At 37.8% G+C, this 9,648-nt stretch overlaps 1 pseudogene; it reads right to left on the minus strand.

The window, feature by feature from the left end:
* Positions 1-7,336: 7,336 nt before the first annotated feature.
* On the minus strand, positions 7,337-8,611 carry LOC149826790 (F-box protein At5g49610 pseudogene; annotated as a pseudogene).
* Positions 8,612-9,648: the final 1,037 nt, after the last annotated feature.

Genomic DNA, 9,648 nt, shown 5'->3' on the forward strand with positions numbered 1-9,648 from the left:
ATTCCTGAAGGGCTAAGAATAGCTCAGAAAGAACGTAGCAGAAGTGCTACCCAGTTTATGGAACGCTTTCTACGATGTAGAGAGGTTCGTCGCACCACTGCCGGTAGAGCAGAGAAGGTGTCGACAGAATGGTTGGCAGAAGAGCTGCCAGAACCAGTTAAGTGGCACAATGATGTCCCTTGTTGGAACGATGTCAGAATGACTCGTCTCCCTGACACCTGCAAGGGCATCATACTTGTAAGAGCCGTTGCGCCAAAGTAGTGGTAGCGCCTTGACAAGGTCCTGAGCTCGTTGCGTAAAAATACGCCGAGTAGCCGATCCGTAGAGATTGAGTCATGTGCATGCTCATTAAGAATTATCAGACAACCAGACTCGTAAGGGCCGCTGAGCCGGAGTGTGTTGTTTCCACCGAAAGAGGTGAAGTGCTCGTCAAGGCCGAAGTGCTGAGAGCAGAGTTAAGCATGCATATGAATAAAACCTTTGTTCCACGGTGAAAACCGTGTGGTTGATTGGGGTCGGGTACATACTTGTCAAAGGCTGCCCTATAGGCATGCAATGTTCATCAAGTAATTGTAAGACCGGCAGGCCCCTTTCAGAATTTCTCACCGAGGAAGACGGTGATGGCGCAGCCTTGAGTGACATATATTTCACCCGAACCTGATAGAGTTCATTGATGGCCTTCGTCACTCAGAGGTATGGAGGTCGTGGTTATCCTTAAATATCTAAGGATTGAACCCAACTACTGCAGTAGCAGAATGCATTCGGATACCTAGTAAGGATCTCTTCCGGTATGATGTACCGTCCTACTAGGGGGATGGGGTCAACAGGCCTCTGGGGTATCTAAAATACATAGAATAATCAACCCCCAGATCGTCGCGTTGTCGCCCAGATATGAGTCCCCTAAGCCCAGGGGGAGGTGCAATTATCGAAACAAAGCATTAGCTTAGGTACAGCGCTACTTTGAATGTATGAGTGGATGACGTTGTTGAGTCAGTCCTGCATAACCTTTGTGAAGGTGTCATGGTCGGTATACTACTGGACCGATTGGGAAAGAACCCCATTGATATCCATACGACTAAGCGAAGCTTGGAGAGTTGTCCTTAGATTCGTAGGATACGGATGTGCCAAGCATAAAGGCTTGAGCTAGACATCCATTCGTGACTCTGAGGAAGTCAAGGCTAAGTCGTAGAGACTTAAGCGATTATTCTAACTCACAGCCCTGAAGAGGCTTATGCGAAGTCATGAAGACTTGCGTGGATGTTCAACTCATAGCCCTGATGAGGCTTTTGCGATATACGCTAAGTCATGGAGGCTTGAGCGTCGTATTACGAACTGCGACCCTGAGTGGTCTATGCATTTACTTGAGTTGAATAGATAGGTGTTTGCCTACTTACCAGACCATCAGTGGTTCTGACCCCATTTAATGGGGATTTCAGGTGTTGAACCTGCGTGGCGATATGCGGAGCAAGGCGGCATCGAGTTCCAGGGTTTCTCTAGACAGAGTTGTACTGCTTCCTTTTTATTGAACCTTCACTGCTTTTCTAAGCAGTAGTGTTGTAATAAACATGTGCTTTCGATAAAATGGAACACTTTGGTGGTCAATGAGTTGCTTGGCCACATACCTGCAACGTGCTCGGAGTTTTCTAAAATCGACGACTCATTATCGTCTTATTCCGCTGCTAAAAGCTTTTCTAAGTTCCGCTGCAAAGAAAAAAAAAAGAAATTCATGAAAATTTTAACTTAGCTTTGTTTTGGAAATCTGGGGCGTTACAGAAAGAGTACTCCAAAAGTTGATGATTATGTTCTAGCAGTGTCTAGATCAAGAAATCATACTCGCACTTATAAGCCGCCTCATTTTGGAAGACAGTAATTAGTTTGACAAAAGAAAAGTTATTTGTCATCACTGTCATAAACTGAGGCATTATAGGCCTCAATGTCCAAAATTAAAAAGGATAGATGAAAAGAGGGTCACATCTGTTGAAATTGAGCTAAAAGATCAAGATACACTTGTATCTATGACTCAATCAATGAAGATTCTTCAACCTCTTCTCAAAGGGGTATCCTCTTTAACTGAAGCCTCAACTGGAGTGACAGTCGTATCTGATTCTGGTCTACGTAACTTTTCTTGGCTTTTAGATTCTAGTGCCTCATTTCACATGACCTCAAATGTCAAAAGTCTATCTGAATGCATTAAAAACAATTCAAGTATATCAAAGGTTTTTACAGCAGATGGAACATCTCTTGAAATAAAAGGAGTAGTATGTTTTGAAAGTTTTCAAAAATCTATTTTTTTTTTATTCCAGAGGTTAGACATGTTCCTAAACTAAATTTGAATCTCTTACACAAATATCTGATTACGGATGTAATATCTCTTTCTCTTCTAATGGTTAATAGATACAGGATCGCCAGTCAGGGAAGCTGATTAGGAAATGCCAAAGAGAATGAGGACTATATTACATGGACTTTTTGGAATTACCTAAGAATGTATTTTGCTTAAATGTTCAGAAATTAGAAACAGAGTTATGGCACAAAAGACTTGGCCATCCTCATATGTCTAAAATTCAATACTTTCCAAATTTGGGAAAAAATTGTAATTCTGAAAGTTTTTCTTGTAAAGACTGCATTTTTGATAAAATGAAAAGATTATATTTTTCTAATAGAAATTTTGTCTCTATAAAACCTCTTGAGTTAATACATTTAGATGTTTGGGGACCAGCACCAGTTATCTCTAAAGGTGGTTATGTGTATTATGTCATCTTTGTTGATGATTTTTTTAGACAGACTTGGATTTATTTTCTTAAACATAAATATGAAGTTTTTACTCACTTTCAAATATTTTATAAGATGGTTACAAACAAATTTCAAAGTAATATTTTCATTTTTCATACTGATTCAGGGGAAGAATTTATGTCTAAAGAATTCAAAGACTATCTTAATCTATATGACATTACACATCAACGACCATGCCCACACACTCCACAATATAATGGTCTTGTCGAACGTAAGCATCAGCACATTATGAAAACCACTAAGACCTTACTAATTGCAAGTCACGTTTCAAAAAGGTTTTGGGCTGAAGTTGCTTTAACTGACACCTATCTCATTAATAGAATGTCATCTTCCTCATTAAGGAATATATCTCCAATAGAAAAACTTCTCAATTTATCTTCTGATTATTCTAGATTAAGAGTCTTTGGTTGCAAATGTTTTGTATTTACAAACAAAAATGATACATTTTTTTCTCGTGCAATCTCATATGCCTTTTTAGGATATGCTGAAAATAAAAAAGGCTACAGGTGCTTTGATCTTCAAAATGGAAAATTATATGTATCAAAAAATGTATCTTTTTTAGAAAAAAAAGTGCTTTTAAAAGTGAAAAATCTAAGAAGATTACTGAATATTCCTTTTTAATTGATTTAACTTCAAAATCTAATGAATGGGATTTTGAGTGTAACTTTGACAATGATCAAAGTCCTATTACCTTTGACAATGATATTGATAACGAAGACCAAACCTACAGGGATGTTGGTCTACAATATTCAAGACGAAGAGAAGGCGAGCAAAACCCTCCATGTGCACTAGAAAAGTATTCTGAAGTTCCCCCTAGAAGGACTTCTAGAATCTCTAGACCCTTGAGAAAATTTGTATCTTACGAATCTTTTTCACCCACGTATAGGGCAGCTATCGCATTAATACAATCTTATGTTGAACCTTCATCCTATTCTAAGGCAAAAAATCATATAGAATGGATTGAAGCCATAAAAACAAAACTAGATGTATTTGAAAAAGCCAACACATGTCTATTCAAGACATTCCTCTAGGAAAGAAACCAATAGGTTGTTGGTGGGTCTATAAAGTCAAAACCAAAAGTGATGGGACCCTTGAAAGGTATAAGACCCGACTAGTGGCAAAAGGTTATCCTCAAGAATATGACATTAACTATGAAGAAACATTTGCCTATGTGGCCCGTATAACCACTGTTAGAACTCTAATTGCCTTGGCTTCTATTAGAAAATGACCTATATTTCACATGGATATCAAAATTGCCTTTTTGAATGGAAGTCTCGTTGAAGAAGTTTAAATGGACACCCTCCGCCTGGTGTTAGTATCCCTAAAGGTAAAACTCTTCATCTTGAGAAGGCCTTTTATGGCCTTAAAAAAGGCACCAAAAGCCTGGTACGATAGATTTAGTTATGTTATGATTGATATTAGATTTCACTCTTGTTTGACTGACACTGCTTTGTTTATTAAGAAATCTGATACAGGTATCATCATTCTTCTCCTTTATGTGGATGATATGATCACCGGAGGTGACAAACAAAGAGTAGTCAATATTAAAACTCTTCTTAAAACTCATTTTGAAATGTCTGACTTAGGATTATTAAGATATTTTTTAGGTATTGAAGTTGCTTATTCTCCTCGTGGGTATTTGATATCTCAATCTAAATTTGTTTTTGATATTGTTTTCAGGTCTGGCATTATAGACGATAAGAAAGTGAACACTCCAGAAGTGGTCAATGTTAGAATGAAAATTGATGATGGGAAGCTTTTGATGATCCCACTCCATTCAAACAGCTTGTTGAAGCACTTTCTCATCTCTCTATCATCAGACCAGACATAGCACATGTTGTACACACAACTGAAACATGCTCCCACTTTTTTTCACATGAGAGTTGTTTTACGTATTATTAGATATTTAAAGAGTTATTTTTCATGAGGCATTTTCTTGTCTGCATCATCGTCATTAAATTAAATTATTTATACTGATGTTGACTTAAGAGGTGATCCTAATAATAGACACTCAACCACTAGTTTCTGTGTATTTTTAAATGAATCTCTAATATCGTGGAGGTGCAAGAAGCAACAAAAAATCTCTCTTTCTTCCACTGAAGCTGAATATAGAGCCATGACAACCACCACAATGAAAATTGTTTGGCACAGGTGACTGCTTGCTGACATGGGAGCTGAAGCAACACAAGCCTCACAAATGTGTTGTGACAACAAGAGTGCAATCTACATTGCAAGCAACCAGACTTTCCATAAGCGTACCAAACACATCGTGATCGATTGTCACTATGTCAGAGAGGGATACTTACATGGAACCATTGATCTGCCATATGTCACATCAGAATATCGATTAGCTGATTTCATCACCAAACCTCTCGCGACTCTCAAATTTCACTTCCTCTTAGACAAACTTTCGCTCATTCTACCGTAAGTTTGACAAAGAATGTTAAAATATAAAATACACACACACACACACACACACACACACACACATATATATATATATATATATATATATATATATATATATATATATATATATATATATATATATATATATATATATATATATATATATATATATATATATATATATTTATATATTTATGTATATTATTATTATATATATTTGTAAATATAATTTTATATTTCTTGTTTTCTTTCATTTTTCTTTTATTTATTTATTATCTAGTTCTCAGAGAACTAGATAATAAATATTGGTCAAGTTCCAATTGAAACTTGACCATATGCATAGTCATTGGACCTAGTCCAACGGCTAGAATTCTAGCCGTTAGACTACAAGGAAAGATCCTTAAGAGTTCTCCTCTACCCCCTTCTCACTTGTATAAATAGGAGTGCATCCCCTCACGTAAAGATTCACTCAATGCTTCTTAAGCATTTTCTTGTTAATAATAAAGTTTTATTTTTTTTTTTTATGTTATTCCATTTATACCCCTTTGTGGGTCTTGTCTAAAGTGTCTTTTAGACACTTTTTTTGAGTGATTAAGTGCATTCATGGAAGACCACCATTTCATTACAACCACTCTGAAGAAAATTGTGGAAGATTGTCTTAGCTGGACCAGCCAACTCCCAGGCACACTTACTGAATTACTACGATACAGCTAAAAGGAAAAACCCTTTGGCCATAGTTTTGGAACTGAATTCATGACTACCAATCCTTGCAATAATAATGATATATAAGCAACCAAGAATCGAAGACGTGTCATCCTCGGTAAGTTGTGCTTAATAAACATCTCAAAACTGGCCAAGGATTAGGGTCTATTCCAGAGTTGCCGAAATTCTCAGAAACTCGCTTCAGAAGCGTGATACTTGTCGGTTCCAAAACTTGACGAGAATCTCGATTTTCCCATACTTCTCCTATGCTTTCCACACGCTTCATTTGTTCTTATATGTTCTCTTACTCTACTTTTCATGGTTTTTTTATGTGTTTTCTTTCACTTTTCTCACTCACTTTCATGTGCTTTCTCTAAATTGGCAATCATTATTTATAGATTTTGTAAAAAATTTAATTCTTACACTAAAAAATCATGAAATTTAAAAATAGTCACTTTCATTTTAGTTTTTATTTGCGTTCCATTTTGATTCCCATTCAATTCTTATATTGTTTTTTTTATTCTTCGCTTCCTGCTTCCTATACATTTTAAAATGTGTCGCTTCTCGCTTCTGCTTCCTGTATCGTTTCCGCTTCCTCGTCTGGCAACCGCGGTCTGTTTCCCGATAGTTTTCTAAAGGGAAGGGGAACTCAAAGGAATTGAACATAAGCATAGTAGGGTAATAGCGAACTGGCATGAATTGAGAGATCGCCATGCAAGTTCCTCAGACAAAACCAATTGATCTATGAGACCATTCCTTAATGAAATCAAATCATTAAACTCTACTGCAGTCAAACTTTTGGCAGAATTATACCTCCAACACCTCCCAACCAGCTACTGGAAAATGATATGTCCTTAAAACAGTGATATTAAAAATACTTGGATTTCTCCAGCTCAAGAGGACTATGCCCCAAACTTTGACTGTACTTGTCAGACTGCTTATGGCTACAAGAGGATTTCAGTAATATCTTATTATGTGAATTTCAATTGTACCATCAGTGGAAGAGCAAATAGGGGTAAAACTAGCATTAATGGGATTATAAAATTAAAAATAAAACACTGAATTTTGGCCAAACATTATTTGCAAAGAGTCCCAACATGTAAAGTTCTCAAACAATTTACACATTGCAAACACACTCTTTGGATCAATTTCATATGAAGATGCCTCAGTACTGAAAAATATTTCCTTCATCCAAATGGAGGAAAGGAATGAGTAATCAAATTCTTGCTATAAAGATTAACCATACATACAAATGCAAGTTACTACACTACCTTCAATGAGATAAACAAGAAACAGAAAATTAACTCCCCAGGATCAGCAATATCTCTAACAAAATAATGGTATGCAGATTTAAATCGTTCCAGGATATTAACATAAGAAATTAGAAAAAGGAAGGTAAGTGCAGCCATGCTAACTATATGTGTTAAAAAGATGAGACATAAAAAGAAAGTGCTTTTTTATTCCATTTACATATTTACATGTGTTCCAAACCAAGTGACTGGAGTTGCACCAACATTCTTTGGAGAAAGGCATTGCTCTCATGACATTTACGAGTCTATGCATTGGTGATAAGAAAAAAACGTCCTTCTGTAAGCATGAGCAGAGAACCACAAGGGGAATGCAATAGTGTTCTTCACTGAGAACACCTCTTTCCATACTTTACTCTTCCGATGGTACAGCAGAACATGTTTCTGCGTAGCTAGGAAGACATACTCTCTGCTTTGGCTGATTGGAAAAATGCTAGATATGAACCCCTTAACACACCTCAGACTCACCCTATCAGCCACCACCCAAACCTGATTTACAGTCCTTCAACAGCCATATCACCATCACACCTTCTGTGATTTGAATTATCGACACCGAACCTTCTAATTCCAATAAGTAAATCCTAGAATTATAAGAACCCATAAGGACAACCGGCAACCAAACCTTCCTCCACATTCCCTTGTCCAAATCCAGCGCAAGAACGTACGACGATCTATACGTCAACCAATGGAGAGCACCAAATGCATAGACAGCCTGATTCCTATTCATATGACCAAATTCATCATTATGCGAGAAAACCGATCGCCTCCACACATTAGTTTCCGAATCAAACACTTGGCAGACCAAACAATCGAGGGCTCTTCGTCCGAATGGACGATAGAATCCAGCTAAACCCACACTGAATTTCTGATCATGCGGATCAAAAGCGAGTCCCACCAGAGTGGATTCATCGTCAGGATGGTATCGGCTAACCGGCCTCTTTCTCGTCCTGGGAAGGGTTATCCACTGTCTGGTCATAGGATTACAGACATAATACACTCCTCTATTGGGAACACTAGCACAACACAACAGCCCATTGCAAGAGGCTCTGATCTTGATCCTATCCCCCATGAATTTCGACGAAAACTCGCCGACACCGTTCGATCCATCCATGTAGACGAAATTCGGATACATGGTGGACGATTGGACGATTTGTAGCAGCAACCCAATTCGAGAAGAGGACAATTCATCATACAAGCGGATGAAATACGGCTCCAAAGGAAATTTACACCATAATTTACAAACGGATTTGAATCGAAACAGGGATTTCACGGGCAATCTTGCAAGAATCTGAATGATTATATCATCTGGGAAGATGCCATTCTCGGTGGTCGACATGGGTGATCTTCAGAAGAAACCGGACGATCGAATGCATGAAAAATCAAAATGAGAAATTGGGTTTGTGTAGTTCATCAAAGAGAAGGAAGGCTGACTTCTTACCTCAGAAATGCAATCCGCTCCTTGAACAAAACCCTTTGGTTTTATTGGAAACCATGGAAGACCCAATTCTTGTAAGGCGTTTCTCGCTTCGAGAAGCGGCGTTATTGGCGAAGCAAAGCATGAATCATCCAATCTTGACCGTCCGTTTCCAACGATGGACAACTCTGAGCCTTCTCAGGGGAACTGTGACGATGGAGACTCGCGACGAGTACCGTCCATCTGCAAGATGAATGGCAATCAATTTGCAGAACGAACGGTTTTGTCATTTTGTGTTTTGTACGATGGATGCGACTTGTAAGAAGTCGGACTCGGGTCGGATCTAGGCATTACCGTGTTGGACATGGTCGGATCTAGCACAATCAGATTCGGAATCGGATGGGTATCAGCTAAAACAGAATGAAGATACAACTTTCTTAAAATCACATTTACATGCATTCAGATTCAGATTTTAGTTGGAATCAGAATTCACTTGGATTCGGATGCAAACTTGACACCAAACCAAATTTTGATTATTAATTAGAACCGACATTGATTATTGAATCTAAGGTTGGCAGTAGGTCCGGTTTGTATTGGCTACCTGACCCGACCTTAACCAGATTTTCAACATGGAAAGTGCCGACCCTAATAAATATTTGGGTCAACCCAAACTTGATCCAAGCAATATGTTGTGGATCCCTAAATTTTGAAAACAAAAAGATGGGTTTTATTTAAAAAAAGATTTTGGATTCGAAAAACTGGATCCGAATATTAGAAACAAGAGATATGAGGTTCACTCTTCAAGTTGCATGCTTTTCTTCCTTCGCCGAGCAAGGGTCAACCGCACCAAGAGCTTGAAACCTTCAACATCGGACTTTAGCTTGCCAGTGATTGTACCTCGTATGTTGGTCATATAAAAGAAACAGCTTGATTGTGTGAGCCACCACCAAGGCTCGAAAAATACAAAAACAAGAATAAGTATGCAAAAGTTAGGAAAATTCACACTTATAATAATAGAATAAATAA

This window comes from Nuphar pumila, chromosome 10 (assembly GCF_984573655.1).
Source record: "Nuphar pumila chromosome 10, dmNupPumi1.hap1.1, whole genome shotgun sequence".
NCBI classification, from domain to species: Eukaryota; Viridiplantae; Streptophyta; class Magnoliopsida; order Nymphaeales; family Nymphaeaceae; genus Nuphar; species Nuphar pumila.